Source organism: Ambystoma mexicanum, chromosome 4q (genome assembly GCF_040938575.1).
Source record: "Ambystoma mexicanum isolate Mex_15411 chromosome 4q, UKY_AmexF1_1, whole genome shotgun sequence".
In the NCBI taxonomy this organism is placed as follows: Eukaryota; Metazoa; Chordata; class Amphibia; order Caudata; family Ambystomatidae; genus Ambystoma; species Ambystoma mexicanum.
In genome coordinates this window covers 57718809-57735367 of record NC_090928.1, presented here as the reverse complement: position 1 = coordinate 57735367, position 16559 = coordinate 57718809, and positions in this window count along the sequence as shown.

Genomic DNA, 16559 nt, shown 5'->3' with positions numbered 1-16559 from the left:
GTAGGGCCCTGTGGCAAGTGCAAAAGGGGACTGGCAGGGGTGCTGGGGAACCTGTGGGACTCTGAAGTACACCAGGCAGCCAGTCAGCAAGCTGTAAGGAAGAGGAGGGAGAAAGGGAAATAACAGAGAACTAGGTTAGCAGGATAGGGGGAGAGAGAAGTAAGAGGAGAAGAGGAAGGTCTTGAGAAGTTTCCAGAATTTAAGGACATCCGAATCAAGACAGAGGGCGGCAGGGAGGCTGTTCCAGAGGGAGGCGCATGCCAATCAGGATGTCCCGGAGAACCGGCTCACTCGCAGAAGGTTGGAGGTAGATGAGCAGAGGGGTAATGAGGGACAGTATTTATGTAGGCAGCGTTGCAGGCAGGCAGGTAGGTCCCATACCCAAGAAAGCTTTGTGAACAACGCAGAGGGTCTTGAACTTGATTGATGCAGCCACGGGGAGCCATTAAAGGGATTTCAGCACCGGAGAGATGCAGTCCCTGGTCTTGAGGCCAAGGATAAGTCTTGCGGTTCTGTTCTGGATGAGTTGCAGAGGGCATAGGGCAGACGAAGGGAGGTTGAGGAAGAGGCTGTTGCAATAGTCCACCCTAGAGAGAACCAGGGCTCAGTATGTCATCCTTAAGTTTCTTCCAGCCAGATTTAGAGATAGGAGAATAAAAGGAGATTGTGAAGCAGTTGGAGAGGATAGGATAGGAGAGATAGAAAGCGACATAATTGGCTGCAGTGGAGGGGGTGAGACACTTACCAGTCTGAAGTAGTGATGCGCTCGGAGGAAGGGGGTACAAAGGAGGGGCGGGGGAGACAGAGGGAAGCTCTCCAACTAGTGAAAACACATTCAGTAACTGGGCACAGCTAAATTGTAATTTCAGCAGGACAGGTGAAAAGTTACTGGGGAATTATGGGACTTGAAGTCTCTAATGGCAAAGTTAGTTTTTCTGGTCTGATTTTCATTCTTAAACTCATTTCTATTCCCACTAATGTTCTTTAAACAGATGTCAAAAGGATCAATCCCAAGATTTGATTGTAAGGAGGAATAAAGTTCTTTAGAGTTTCAATCATTATCATTCACAGACTTCCTTTCATTGTACCTTTGGGAGTTGGGGAAGATTTTAGCCTGCTAAATCTCCATGGTTTTAGAAGGGTTTTTATTTCTCCTAATGCCTAGGGATTTGTGATTGTTTTTATCCACATTTAGATATAGTTTGTGTAACAAAAAGACTGTTACAAGAGCAAGTCATCAGAGACTTGGGTATGGAGACTTCTTACTTAGAGGAACATAAATACTGCGTCTCACTGCATGGGAAAGTGTCACACGCCTGGTCCCTTTCGCCTCCCAGGTGATCCACCCGAAGACCACCACCCCCCAAGGTCCGAATCAGTAAGAGTCTGCCTTTCCTTACTAAACCCTCGCCAACAGTCTCCTCCGAGGTGGCCAGGGAGTCTGTAGGATTCATCACAGCATGCTCTAGAACATCCCTCAAAATCAATGTATTTAAAACTGTTAATTACTCCATATTGAAACCCATAAACGTGAGGTTTAAAAAAAAGACAGGGGTAAGATTAGTCTCATATTAATTCCTCTGCCATTGTCAGAGAAACACCCAAAATAGATTTGAGGGACTTTCCATCAGCAAGTGCAATCTGCCCAAAGGCACTAATAGACCAAACTCCAGCGCCATACAGTGCAAGATCCACACCTTCAGCTTTATAAATCTTTCGGCCACAACAATAGCCTGGCCACCATATGTGGCATTAAAACACAGAATGCCCACATTACATTGATTCACTCTACAGGCCACATGGTCAACCTGAGTCTGCCATTGTTATAATGTGGCTTCCAGGCCCATGTTGTTGAGCATTGTATGGGATTGATGTGCATTGATGCTGATGTCTGGAATGCTAGGATGTCATCAGCTGTTGTCATGGTAAACTTCTTCAGCTTATCCCTTCTGCTTACGATGTATTCGTTTATGATGCACTTGTTGATTTTCCTTTTGGATTCTATCTGAGTCAGTTGTTGTTACCTGCCCTAGATGGTGCTGCTTTGGCATTGCTGGGGGTCTTTATGTTTACTTATTATCTCAATAAAGCATCTAAGCTTCTCTACTGCATGGATCTATACGATTTAACAGCCATGACCTAGATTTTGAGTACCTTACACCAAGGTAATCGAAATGCTTGACCCTCGTCACAGCTACCATATCCACATAGAAGGTATGCACACTTATTTTGTTGTATGGTAAATCTGAATATGGGATTTAGATGTGTCAATTACCATCCCCTTCAACATTATTAGGCCACATTTGAAGTGCGATGTTATGTTATGTTAATTGTTTTTGTAGAGCGCACGCTCACCAAAGCATTTTAGCGCTAAAAGAACACCGGAAGGATGAAGAGACTAGATAGACAACCTAGATAAAAGTCACAACAAGTAGGTTTTCAGCAACCGGCGAAAGGCCAGCAGATTGTTGGTCGTTCTCAGCTGAGCTCCACAATTTAGCGGCTGCCACTGAAAAAGAGCAGTCCCCCACCAGCTTGAACCGCAGCTCATGAGCGGGCACATAAGATATACATTTATCCTGGAGATATTCAGCACCTGAGCCATAAAATGCCTGACGTACAATCACCAGCGATTTCAAACGAACCCGCTGAAAAGCCGGGAGCCAATGCAAGGATCGAAGGATGGGGGACACATGGGCCCCATATGGGGTGCCAGCACATATGTGTGCAGAATAGTTTTGGAGGAGCTGCAAGTGATGAAGGAGATACAGGGACTGAGCCAAGAACAGAGTTTCAATTATCCAGCCGACTTAAAACTAAGAGGCCGTAGCGAACGCCTCAGTCGGACAGGAAGAAATGGTAAAAGCTTGCAAAGCACACAAAGTTGAAAGAAACCTGCCTTACAAATGGCCCCAAGTTGGCTTTCCACAGACAAGGAAGCCGAGAAGATTACTCCCAAATTCTTAACCTCCTGAGCTGGGGAGGGACATGCTGCAAGTTCAATAGGCCAGAAGGCTGAATACCAAAACAATGCAGAAGCAGAGCCAGCCGCACGAGGGCCATGCAGGGGGTGAACCACCAGGACCTCGGTCTTGTCCCCATTCATTGTCAGCCAATTACTGCCCATCCACTCACTCATGGCCAACAGGCAACTCCTAAGCTGCAAGGCCCGGCTGGGTGAAATCCAGCCGGATGATGATTTGTATATCACCAGCATAGGAGTAACACCTGAAGCCGAAGGAGCGGATGAGCAATATAAGAGGCTGAATATAGATGTTAAACAGGGCGGGGAACAAGGCCGAGCCCTGGGGGCAACACACAATAGCACTGCGACGGCTGAGAGCAAAGAGGCCAGTGTCAAAGTCTGGCTACGGTCGGCCAAAAAAGAGGCAAACCATGCCAGAACCTAGCCTGACAGCCTGGTGTCTGCTCGTCTGTCGAGTAATACCCAATGATCCACTGTATCGAAAGCTGCTGATAAGTCCAATAAAATAAGGGTACCTGTTCCCCCTCCATCAACCAGCAAACAAAGGTCATCGTACCCAGAGCAGAACGCTCCCGACTAAGAGGACCACGTCGTCTGCATTCGTTAGGCTTGGAATAGGCTGGTTCTGTGCCGTAGGGATAGCCACAGTAGACTTCTTTAGAAGTATATCCAAATGATATAGGTAAATATTAAAAAGTAGAGGGGGTATAACACCACTGACACCCCCCCGATTGATTAAAAACGTAGCTGTACATTCAACATCTGTGCCATACATAAATGCTTCTGTACAAGAATAAAGTTGGCTCAAAAATACCCAATAACAAGTAAATAGCCAATTTATGTAAATGGTTCCATAGTAAAACCCTATCTACTTTGTCAAATGCCATGGATAATCCCATGAATGCGATATGTGTAGGATATTTTCAGTCCAGGAAAATTAACTGAAAGGCCAGGTTAGGCCTCTAGTGCAAAATGCATTCTTCTGTTGGAAAGGCACACTGGCAGAATGAAAAGCCAGCCACAATCTAACACAGCCAAAGTGCCAAGCAAATTCAAATATATGTACTTCTGCAGTTGAAAAGAGGAGTATGTGAAAGGTGAAGCCAGATTGCAGAGAAATTGAAAATGCACATTGTGAATGACAGCAGTATTTCACTTTCAGTTGCCCCATTGAAAAACAAATGCTGTGTGCAAGAGAAACTGATTCATTTGAATTTCTCAGCTGAAATAAAATGTTGCTAAGAATGAAGATATGATAAAATGAACAGTGATGGCGAGATGCAATTTGTTAAAATAAAAGGCTTCACAGCAAAAATACATGCCACAGATTGAAAAGGCTATTTTCTTTCAGATACGACATGTAAATATGGGCCCAAGGAAAAAGTAACCATCATCATTATAAGTGTTTGTTGCTATAGACCGGACTGCAGGTTTCGATTTGCAAGAAAGTCAGTTGCTGGGCAGAACAGTCAGGCAGTGATCAAGAAACTATCTCTGGGAGAAGCACCTTGTAAGAAGAAAGACTAATTAGTTTTTTGCAGGATAAAATCAACAGCTTGTGGTTTGAGGAGAAATGAAAACTGAAAACATTTTTCCAGCAATGAAAAGTCATGCCAAGTTCATTCTGGTCTTATTTTAAAGCTGATGTATTTTGTATCCAAGTTTGATTATTGGAAATCCTGTAAAATTCTAAACTGTGTTACCAGCTTCCTCGAAGATGTTCTGAATCTGAAAGTTGGTGAGATGGTGGCTTATTAAATTAGATTTCACATTCCTCACTATTATAATTTGTTCGTAAATGGCGAATAATCACAGATTGCACATGCAATATAATGCTGAACAGGATTATTTAATTAGTACGGCAGGAGTAGAGGAGTTTAAAAATATTTATGTTATATTTATGTGTAAAATGAAGAAAGCATAGGTTTGGATGGACGTGTGACGAGCAACATGTTTGAGGCCCAGCCTTTCCCTTACTTGAACTTGCAGCATCTGCAAAATGGACAATTAACTGTATGAACAGGTGTTTACAGCCAGCAGTTGCAGGTGAGGAATCCTAGTTGCAGACCATCATTTAAAAGGATAAGGGAGTGCCTGTTACGAACTTCAACAATCTGAGCAAAAGAGACTGGTAGAAACAGAGGAGTTGAATGGTTAAATGACTGTTTTTCTGTCGGCCTGGAGATATTCACGACTGTTACATGCTGAGCTATTAGCAATGCACGTGAAGCATGCATTTTTGTTTTGAATGTACTGCTTCTATCGCACAGGTTAAGATGATAAGAGTCTGCTGGGAAGTCCGCCCTTCTGAGTTGTTTGAAGCACCTGTCTGAGTCAAGCGCTTTTCGAAAGGTTGAGCAGTGACTGTTGGGAAGATTTCCCTTGGAGCTGCTAGCATCTTGAGAAGCGGGGAGAAAAACCACTTAACTATTCTGCATTAGTCGAATACTAATTTCTACATGACTGAATTCACTGACAAAATAAGCAGTCTAAGTAAAGCAATTCGATCTGATTTTACTGGGAGCTGGCATAAAAGAGGCGAGGGGCCTTTTAGTTACTGCTTACTGCTGAGATCCTGCACGTGGAAACATGTGGGGCAGAAATAAAAAATACAATTTTATAAGTGAAGTGGTAACACCATTGAATACAGAAAAGAAACTTAATTTACAGGTGGAAGGGAAAAAGTCAAAACATCAGGTACAAGGAGCACAAGCCAAAATCACCACTTGCGTTCTCGAAGTCCAGCACAAAACCTACAGTCAAGCCATACTCTCAGCTCACTCAGTACCTGAACCCACTATCATTGTGCTTGGGATTGGCTATAATAAAGGCATCAACATATCAGGTCCTGTACTCGGAAATGTGGAAAGATGTGCTAGCACCTCGCTGGTGGATGTGTGAATGTGTTTAGAAGATGAAATACACACATTGGAAGTTCCCTCTATGAGACTCTCCAGAGCGACAGGAAAATTAAGTCAATATTGTCCAGGGAGAGAGTACAATGCTCAATCAAGAAGTGTTGGAGATCAGTCCTCACTACCGTTTCAAGAGGAAGATACACCCAATTGGTACTCATCAGAAGCTTCACCTCACTGATGATCCCCAACAAGGGTGAAACACGTGTATGGGGTTGCTGGTGGTACTCTCGTTCAGATTGGAATTGCCATTGTATTTCGGTGCTGGACTGCCCCTGGGCAGGACAAAGACTGATATGCAAATGGATATTTCCCATCTGTGAAAGGCACAGTGAGTAAAAGCAGTGGCTGCGAACTCTCAAGTGGTTAATAACCACCGAACAGGTTATCATGTCTGTTCTTGCGAGAGAGGGGCGCCCGCTACCTTTGTTAAACTATTTGTTAAGGAACCTGGGATTGGTAACCCTAGGTCTCCTGGGGGCAACCAGACGTGGTCTCCCTCTCACCGTGCTTAGAGAGGCATCAGCTTCACCTCACTGATGATCCCCAACAAGGGTGAAACACGTGTATGGGGTTGCTGGTGGTACTCTCGTTCAGATTGGAATTGCCATTGTATTTCGGTGCTGGACTGCCCCTGGGCAGGACAAAGACTGATATGCAAATGGATATTTCCCATCTGTGAAAGGCACAGTGAGTAAAAGCAGTGGCTGCGAACTCTCAAGTGGTTAATAACCACCGAACAGGTTATCATGTCTGTTCTTGCGAGAGAGGGGCGCCCGCTACCTTTGTTAAACTACTCATCAGAAGGAGGCAACAGTTTGCTAGAGGTGCTAAACGTAGTTTGTACAATGGCTCATTCACCTTTACGACAGTTTTCCTGGAGGTATGAGCCAAATCTTGAATATTAAACGTATTATGGGAACGATTTTAAAGGATGGATCAAGCAAATATTATAGGAAAGCGCAAGTAAGAGAAGTAAGGATTGGTTGTACCATTAGTGATGAACACCAGTGTGTGTTTAAGGGTATGAATGTGGCTAATAAAATAACTAACTCTGGCAATAAAGAAAACTAAGAATGTCAAAGGGCACATGAAGATTAAGAACAAAGGTTCAAGAAATTTCTAAGAAATTTCATAAAAGCTACGACCAGGAGAGAGCAAGAGGTCAGGAAGGGGTGAAAAAGAGAAAAAAAAACACAAAAGAGATAATTGTAATCAACAATGTGCAGATTCAAAAAGAGTCCACCATGGCACCAGCTGAGGAAAGTCATGAATTTAGACACACTTATAATACATTTCCTGATAACTGAAGAGGAAACTCAGAGGACAAAGTAGGAGAGTAATGAAACAAAAAAGGATCAGACCATTCCTAATACCGGGTGTGGTGATCAGCAAAAACAGGAGTGAGGAGGAGACAAAAAGGAGGACGACAGAACTGAGCCCAACTTAATAGTAGAAAGTAGTGGGACAAGAGCCAGAAATGATAATGACCGCTTTGAAAAAGTTCAAAAGGAGGCGATTGTATCATCGAGGAACACAGTGTCCAAACTAGATTCTAAGGGTGTGAGGGTCATGTTGAAAGAGACACAACCAGCGTTGTCCAAGAGGCTACTCAATCAATAATATTTGAATCTATGTTTAAGGAGGAGTGGGATTTCCCACTCAACAGAACTAATTTACTGTCTATATTTGCAACAGTTCCGGATCTTAGATAAATTTTCTCCTCTGACAAACGATTTGTACATTTGTATGATACGTGCGTGGGGAAATGCTCGGTACACTTGTACTCCAAGTTGATTGAGAACCTTTCAGAGTTACAGAGCCCGTCATGGAGGATAGGTCAAGGAATTAGTCATCAACTGAGTGCTGATAAGAACACAATATACAAAGCTCATCAACAAAGAAGAGCGGAGGCAAGTTAGACTTCACCAAGAGCGATCAAGTCGGGCATGGCAGGCCTCTCTGTCCACATCAAGTGGTGCCAGACCCGGGTTTTGGAATAAATGAATGCAAAATATGTTGCAACTCTAGAGTACATAAAAGCTTCCTTGGTTCTAACATTATGGCTGTTTTTACCGGCTATATTATACTACTTCAAGAGACATGGCTAAATATTGTTCCAGTTGTGGATGGGTTCCTAATAGATTCTAAATGTGCAAAAAAATGAATTAAGCAGAGACCTTTTGGGGGAATTCTCACTGCTATAAAAAATTTACAAAGGGGTGTCATTCAAAAAATTAAGATCTCTGAAGCTGTTTTGGCCACAGTTGTGGTGTCTCAACTTGATGGTAAAGAATCCAGTCTATCATTAAAATATCTATTTCAAACCTTTTTGGGTGGAAAGTAACTAAGTTATTAATGAAGTAGAAAATGTGCTTGTAGACTGGACAAGTTAAAATGACATTAGCAATAATTAATTGGGGTTTTTAATTGTTTGTGTCCTAAAATATCTCTAGCATTTGAAGAACTGTATGACACTGCATGTGAACTAATGAGAATAGAAAGTGCGACACATGAGGAGTCATGATCGAGGGGAGGGGGTGATCTTGGTGAGAGTTCTGGCCAGATGGAATTCTCTCAATTGAACTCTTTATTCACTATAGAGAATATATTGAAGTCTCGTCAGAGTCATTGACTGTCTATCTTGCCAACATTGATCAAAACATATTGTTAACTTTGAAGTGATAAAGACAGGCGCGGGTGACCACGCGATGTTAGTAGCTACTTTTGTCATTTCTGAGTGTGGGTGGGGAAGGAAAGAACAATCAGGGTGTCAAGGACTATTAACTAACGCAACAGGGTGTCACTATTTGGTTAAAAACATAGGAAATATGAATTCTCGTAGAACAAATTGGTGGAATAATTTAGAAGAGAAAAATCACTACACTTCATCAGAATTTATAAATACATTAAGCTAAAGATAAGAATGTCATCACAAAAATGTTAGACACGACCGGTATTTGGAAAAGGGCATAATTTTGAGCCAGTAATCAATCTAAACATCTACCTGGCCCCGCTGGCCCACTTAATGTCCTCCTCCTTCTCTCACCTCCCGTGTTAGGCAGACAACACACAGCTATCCAAGATGCCATCCTCTACCTCCTCCCACTGTCCTCCCTCATAGCCAACTGACTGCTATTGAGGCATGGTGCTCTGGGAACGATTTATGCCTTAATGCCAGTAAGACGAAGATCTGTCTCAATGGGACGCCAGCTCCTTGCTTTCCCCAACTCTATGGCCAGCCTCCTTGGGTCCCCTTCCCTCACCCAACAGTAAGGCACAAACCTTGGGGTCATCTGACTCTTCCCTCTCTTTCTCCCCATACATCACAGACCTGGCCAAGAAGTCCAACTTTCAGTTCCACCTCCTCAGGGGCATTCTACCTGGTTGTAGCACCGTCTCAAGGCTGATCAGCTCTCATGTGGAATACAGGGAGGTTGCATTAGTGGAGACAGGGCAGGTGGCAGAGGCTTTGTAGGGAAAGAGAGGGTCAAAGTTATCGGCTGAGAGTCATGTCCACTGCCCTTGTTTTTGCCCATATCTTTATTGTGGCAGCTAATGGATATCCTAGGGCAATTGAGAGGTCCACACTCGCCAATGAGTCAGCTTGAATTCTGGCAGTGGTATTTTCGATGTAACATGCACCAATCAAATCTCTGAGCTGTTGGTGGCCACTCCACCAATTTTATTTGTCGTCTTTCGACCTCCCCCTTGCCCCGAAGGCATCCCGATAGACCCGAGAAATGGATGAATTTCCTTTATCAAGAAATAAGCCTCTCCCATGCAGTAGGGCTGCAGTCTTTTCCTGCAAAGGATGAATCAGCCTCACCCTCTGCACCTTGCTGAGGGGGGAAGAGTTCCCTTTTTTGCCTCACAGTCAAGATCTTGCGTTTAGACTCGGTGTGGTCTTCCATACTTAAAATAAGAGGTAGACTATATATTGAAAAAGGTTGGTAAAGAACTCCAGGTGCATGGGGAATTTGCAAATATGGCCCACAAGCTGGAGTTGAATCAACAGTCACTACAAACACTGTAACCCTCTATCTCAACCCACACCTTCTCCACTCTCACCTCATGGTGTGCTTCCAATAGGAATCCTCAGTTGCTGTACTGTGCAAAATACTGTGTGCTTGGGGCTCAGGGATGAGCTAAAATGGAATGACACCACCTTGGTAGGTCGCCGCTCACCCTGCTGTCGCAGAACACCCCTGAGGGAGCGCAACACCTGTGCCCTTGAACCCCACAGGCTTCAGCCCTGGCGGGTTCCACTGTGGTCCTTGTTGGTGCTTGTTGGTGTTTGGGGCCTGGTCTGGTCCAGCAGCAGCAACAGTGCCATTTGGATTTTGAGGAAAGATTTTAACTCAGTATTTACGTGGTTTTAGATTATTGAATGTTCAATATGTGTATGCGTTTTGTTCTTTTTTCCCCAAGGTATTTTGTGAACTATAAACACAAATAATGGAAAAAAAAGGAAGTTGTCACTTAGGACTTTTTCAGTGCGAAATTTCATGAGTAAAAAACGTCATAAGGGCAGGTGCATCCATCCTTCACATCACTTCAATCACAGAACTCCAAGGGCCTATCAGTAGAGGAGAATTGACCCGTGGAGGAGGAGCGGACCGTAAAGGTCCAATAAAAATTCAGTGCTAATAAGTTAGCACCTCCTGATCTCAATATTTGGGAGGTGAGACTACGGGGTTAAAAAGTGGCTGCACAAGCCAGAAGGGGAGAGCTGCCCATCATCTGTGTGAAATACTCAAGGAAGGTGGCAAAATGTAACCTTGCTCGGATAGCTGCCTAATTATTATCTGTGTGCAACTATTGCAATCTGAATGGAGATTTAACCTTGCATGGAAGGCAGCAATTGAGAAACACGAAAGGAGCTGGGATTTTGGCAAGGAGAGCAGGAACAATGCTGGTGGCCATCTTTGACTGAAGTCCTTGACCAGATCTCTGTGCTTCTCCAAGAGGGGTCCTGAAATGCTCATGTCTTTTCCTGAGTGCCAAAAACAGACATCCAATGTAAGGAGCTTAATCCAAACGAAACGCAGTGTGTGGGGTATCTGCTTGCCTTAATATTTTGCATTTACTAGTAAGGGGGGGGGGGCAAACTGTGTGACCCGTAGCATATTTTACTGAATAATAATGTAATTAACTCCCATATAGATTGATGCACGGGGATGCTCCAGGGAGTTTGAAAACCTCTGCCCTCCTTCTTAGCAGGAAGTTACGTTCTAATCATTTAAAGTAATTGGGTACAACTATTTTTCCTGTCAACCCCAGACTTCTCTAAAGAAAAGGGCTGTTCTTGTCCAAAAACGAAATGCCCAACTGTCACAACTCCAAAGACCTTGCCTTTAAACAGAGGGATGCTGAATATAACTGGAGCCTGGGTTTTTGGTGCTGGGTAGAGTGCTGGGTTAAATGAAAAAGTAATTTCTAGTTGAAAAATGCACACTCTTCTCTCCTGAGTTCTACCAATCAAAAGTAATCTCAAAAGTGGGAAACTAACATACCAAGCGCTGCATGTGTAATGCTTTTGAAAACCAAAACTGTGCATTTGTTTTAAAACTAAACCCTTATCAAGAAATGCTAATGCTTATGAGTTAGTAATGTTCCAAGGTAATATTTGATTTTTACCTCAAAGGGGTTCGTGGGGAAAGAGTTTTGATGTGTTTATTTGGCCTGTGTTCCCTGTAACCGAGAAAAAAGGGAAAAGTGTGTTTTGTATTCAAGCTTTGTTTTGTGCCACAGAGAAGGTGGCATGTGTTACCATTTAGTGAAAAGATTAATTGAGCCTATAATTTAAATGAATACATATTCTTCCATACTGCTAATGCTGGTAATGCTGAAGCTGAGAGGAAGTTAGTCTTCTGGGCAGAGGAAGGTTAACCATTGTGGCAGTCAGACAGAAGAGGCAGAGAGGCTACCACTTTTTGGGAAGTCCCAAAAGGAAAGAGTGCCTTGCCTACCTGTAGAAGTCAAAGTGTCTTGTCATTACATGTCTAATAACTCTGAAATATAAAACTGAAGCAGAAGTACCTGAACTATTGTGGTGTGTAAAACTGTCAGTGGATGTTACATTGAAGTAGTTTGGAGTAGTGGCATACTTTCGGAACACAGGTTACTGTTCTCATAGTAAATAATGCAGAAGGGTGGTTGTTAAGAGGGAAATAGCAACCCAAAGAGAAGCATCCTGACAATTATACCGAATGCACTGCAGAGCTCCTAACTCATTGCAACATTGTAGATGAAGACATTCTTTTCGTTTGAACTGTGGCAATCAATATGGAGAAGATATCCAGGATTACCACTGATGCTATTTTCTTTGCTGGAATTGGAAGGGGATCTTTTCAATCAAAACCGGAGAATTGTGAACAGTGGATTTTTGTATGATGAACATTATTTTGACTTGGAACCAATAAGAACTAGTTCAAGACTTTTCTTTTCCTTTGAACATTTTGAAGTGACTTTGAAACCCTGGGGAAAGGGGATTTTTCTAGGACAGGTGAAGGTCATCCAGACATGTCCAATTTTTGATTATCATCGTATGTGACTTTATTATGCTTTGAATGTTTTGTTGTTTGAAGTGAGGGCCATTTTACCTAAGTTAGTTGTAACCTTAGATTTTAGACTAGGTAGGGAATTCCCTGTTAGAGTAGGGCAAGTGAGGCTTTATTTGCAATCTTTCTCTTTAATAAAATGTCTAATCTCGAGAAAACTACAAGCAAGCAGTTGTCCGCCTTGAATTACTGACCTCTCACAGAACCCCTTTTTTTACCACTATTAGTGAAAATATCACTTCAATTTGGAGTTTCTTTCTCACTCTGTGGAGTGTGTGATTTTAAACCAGTTATTTTCACTTTACCCAACCCTGAAGACACTGTTCTGCCCAGCACAGAACCAGAGAATGTTTACTGTTCGAAAACCCTTCTGCTTTTAGGCAGGGTTCGGGAGTGTCAAACAATTCAGAATTATTTTTTTAAATGCACCCCTACCCTTTAGTTTTTTTTTTAGAATTGACAAAATTGCAATAGGCGATCCACATTTTTTTAAATGTCTATCACTTGGAAAGACGTTGAAGATTTCGAATTACTCCTAAATCAATCCAGTATCTGTTGAATATGTGGGAATTGATACTATTATTAAATAATCAGGAAATGCTAGGGATCTACTTATGGAGGCCCACCCCAAGAAGGTCTATATGGAGCAAGCAATTCATTCAAATAGAACCCCACCATGAACTGGTCCTGTTGGAATCATGGACTTACTTTAGAATCTCTCTTGGTCCTGCACAGGTGCATCAGGCCTCCTCGGTTGTATATGGGAATTATAGGGGCCTTGTTGGACTGCTTCTCCAGACTCTTATGGATTGCTTCCAGCATCAGCCTTTCTGTCTCTGGTGGTGGATGGCCCTGAGCCCAGTCCTCATGGTTCCCGCCTGGTCTGCCCATCTGATCTGCTCTCATGATTTCATGCCAGCGTCTCCTTGCCTTTTCACAAGATCTCCAGTAAGTCATTTTTTTCTTTCTGATCTTATCTCCTTTTCCACTGTGTCTCCACTCTTAACCCTGCTAACCACACCCGAAAATATCTAAATTAGTATGGACCGGCTCATTGGCTAATGATCATAATTGGACATCGATTGCTCTTCCCCTGACAAGATCTAGCCCCTTCCCGCTAAATGGTCCTTCTGGGAGTTCTTGCTCACCCCATCTGAAATTGGATTTCTGAACAACTCTGATCTAAATAAAAAAATCTCCATTACAGATAAGTGTTACAACCCATATATTTCTAAACTGATCTGATCATGCCTGTCACATCGAACTGTTTCTAGTGGCGGCACACAATTGGATGTATGATTGACAGATTTTTGCAATTTCCCCAAAAAAGGACTATATTGAAAATCTTGTTCTTTTAAAGACAGGTATATGATTCAATAAACTACCATAGTCCTGATTCTCTGACCTGTAACCTTTTCTGGGAAGCTAAAATAACATTTTGGCATATAAGTCCAGTGCCCAAAGTCAAGTTTTAGGGGATTCCTGGCAATAGAGGGGGCTCTTCATGTGCTTTCCAAAGACTTCTGAACAATCTCTGGTTCCATTACAGTGCCCCATTTTTTGAGCAAAATAGAATTACCCATATAATCCTATGAGAACCTTTGATGAATAATATGCATATAATTAAACACATCATTTATGTTCCCAGCCATCTAGCTTTTCTTGCAATAAAACCACTTAACATCGCTTTCAAGGCCTAACCATGTGTTTCCTTATCTTCTTGAATAGAGGGGTATAGCTCCGCCCCCGAATCATATGACATTCCCCTTTTACGTGTCAACTGTCAGCCTACCCCAGGACCTCACCTCAAAGTGAATTCAGAGTACAAACATTCAGGGGTGGCATCTCTATTTACTCAGTGTTGGTCATTTCACCCCAATAACCTGTCACAGGCTCAAGCACTGCCCCTTTCCTAGCTCTGTTGAACTTCAAAGGGTTTCCAGATAGAGAGGTGAAGCAGTTTCCTTTGTGTTCTCAATGGGGCTGGGGGTCCTTTGGATGTTTCAGCACATGCTGAAGACAGTTCTTGTGAACAGAAACTAGTGCTTTTAAATTCTGCATTTTTCTTTCCATGAGACCCGCTTTACAATTTTACATCACATATGTATTTTTCTCCTCGCCATGCCATCAATGTCCAACCTTACATTCGGGTGTATATTTAAATTACTCCTGCAATGGAGTTTCATGTTTGATGTGTTCATAGTTCCATCCAAGCAGCAAAATGCAGACTTCACCATGACAGCTCTCCGTTTTAACAAATCTGCACTTTAGTATTTCGGTCACTTGTAATGCAAAGCAGGCTTCATTCCTTACGGACTGGTCACTCGAACACAGTGCACAATTCGTTTTTATTTTCCTTTTTCTGAAATTACTATTTAGATGTTTGGTTGTTGAGTTAAATTATGGGTTTACGGTCCGATATCAAATAGTTTGCTTTCCATATTCCTGCACCTGTGGACCCAACATGGGCAGATGCAGTACAATTACATCCTGGTGCTGAAAAACACCACATAATAGTGCACCAATATCGGGCTGGGTTGGCAGGAAAGTAAAAACCGCCACGCCAAGACTGAAGGATTTTCCGTTCCTTGGTTTTGTTCCTCTGAACGCTATAGAGATAGACCTTTTCACCCATCTCATACTTTTTTGTGGTCTTCAAGTCATAGTATGATTCTCTAAATTGCGCTGGGCATAAGCAAAAGCGTGCTGGAGGTGCTTCCATGGGTTCTCAATGTACTCAGAAGCAGACTGATAAGTGCGTCCACCACTTAGGAGTTCTATGGAGCAGGTGCTGAGGTAACACCACTTCTCATCAGGTCATTAGTTGAAATGGAGACATTTTAGTTGCAAAAGAAGGTGTAGACCTAACAGCCATCAGAAGAAGGAGCAATCTAATGTCCCAACTGAGTCCAGAGTTAGCCACACATTTCTTCAGTATGGTCATAATGGTAGTTTTGTATCTTTTAACCCCTCCACTCTATGCCAAGCTGTAAGCTATGTGGAGTTTTTTTTTAACCCTAGAATCTCCCCCATCTTCATAGGCAGCTCACTGGTAAAATTACTATCCGATTTAATACTTTCTGGAAGGCCAAAACAGTAGACAATGTGGTTGATCGTTGGCGGGGCAGCTGTCTCCACCTTACAACTTGGGGCAGGAAGATACACTACCCACTTTGTAAATAACCATGTTACCATCAACATGTACTTATTTCCTAAAGAGGGGCGAATCACTGGCCAGGAGAAATTGACTTGCAAATACGACCAAGGCACTGTCATTCCCCTTTTCTGTAGGGGATCTTGATGTGTGGGAGAATATGGTTGAAATCAAGCACACACAAGGCACCGCTTTGTGTTGGAGTCCTGGCCCATATGTGGCAAGTATGCAACTTCTCGCAAGATTTCTAATGTCTTGCGAAAACCCCTATGACCGGCAGTAGCCACGTCATGGGAGTGATTCAACATCATGCTCTGGAATGAGGTAGGTACCACCCATCGGTTACATCCAGATAGTGATCTCCCAACCAACAAACAGTTTTGGATTCAAAACATTTTGGAAAATGTAATCAACACCCAGAGATCCTCTTTTTGGGTATAATCCAGTTCCATTTGAAAAAGACTCACTGGGAAAAGAGGGTCCTCTTTTTGTGCAGTGATCAAATCTGCATCCGGGGTATCCTTATTCCATTCAGCGGCTGATAGTTCACTGTTGGCATGAGTTTGAGACCTGACCACAGCCTGAATTTCTATCAGCAGGGATTCTGTATCTATGGAGACCCCTGCAGAGCTCCAGGATTAGCCAGCTGGTCAGCCAGGTTGTTCCCAGTCTCATCCAGACCCTCTATTTTGGAATTACCTAATCTTTTTCCTATAGATGGTCATCCCATTAGAAGTTACTAGATCATCAATGGACTGGATCAGTTTTCCATCAAACCCCTTCGTGACAGACTCAGTGATTAGCACTAGTTCTTTGAGTTGGTGGTTCACCAAGTGAGGATGGCTTGATGTACGCCCCTAAACTCCGCCACCTGACTACTTCGGCATCCTGTTTTGTAACCACCATAGTGTTCAGGAGTATACTTAACCCAGGCATTCCCA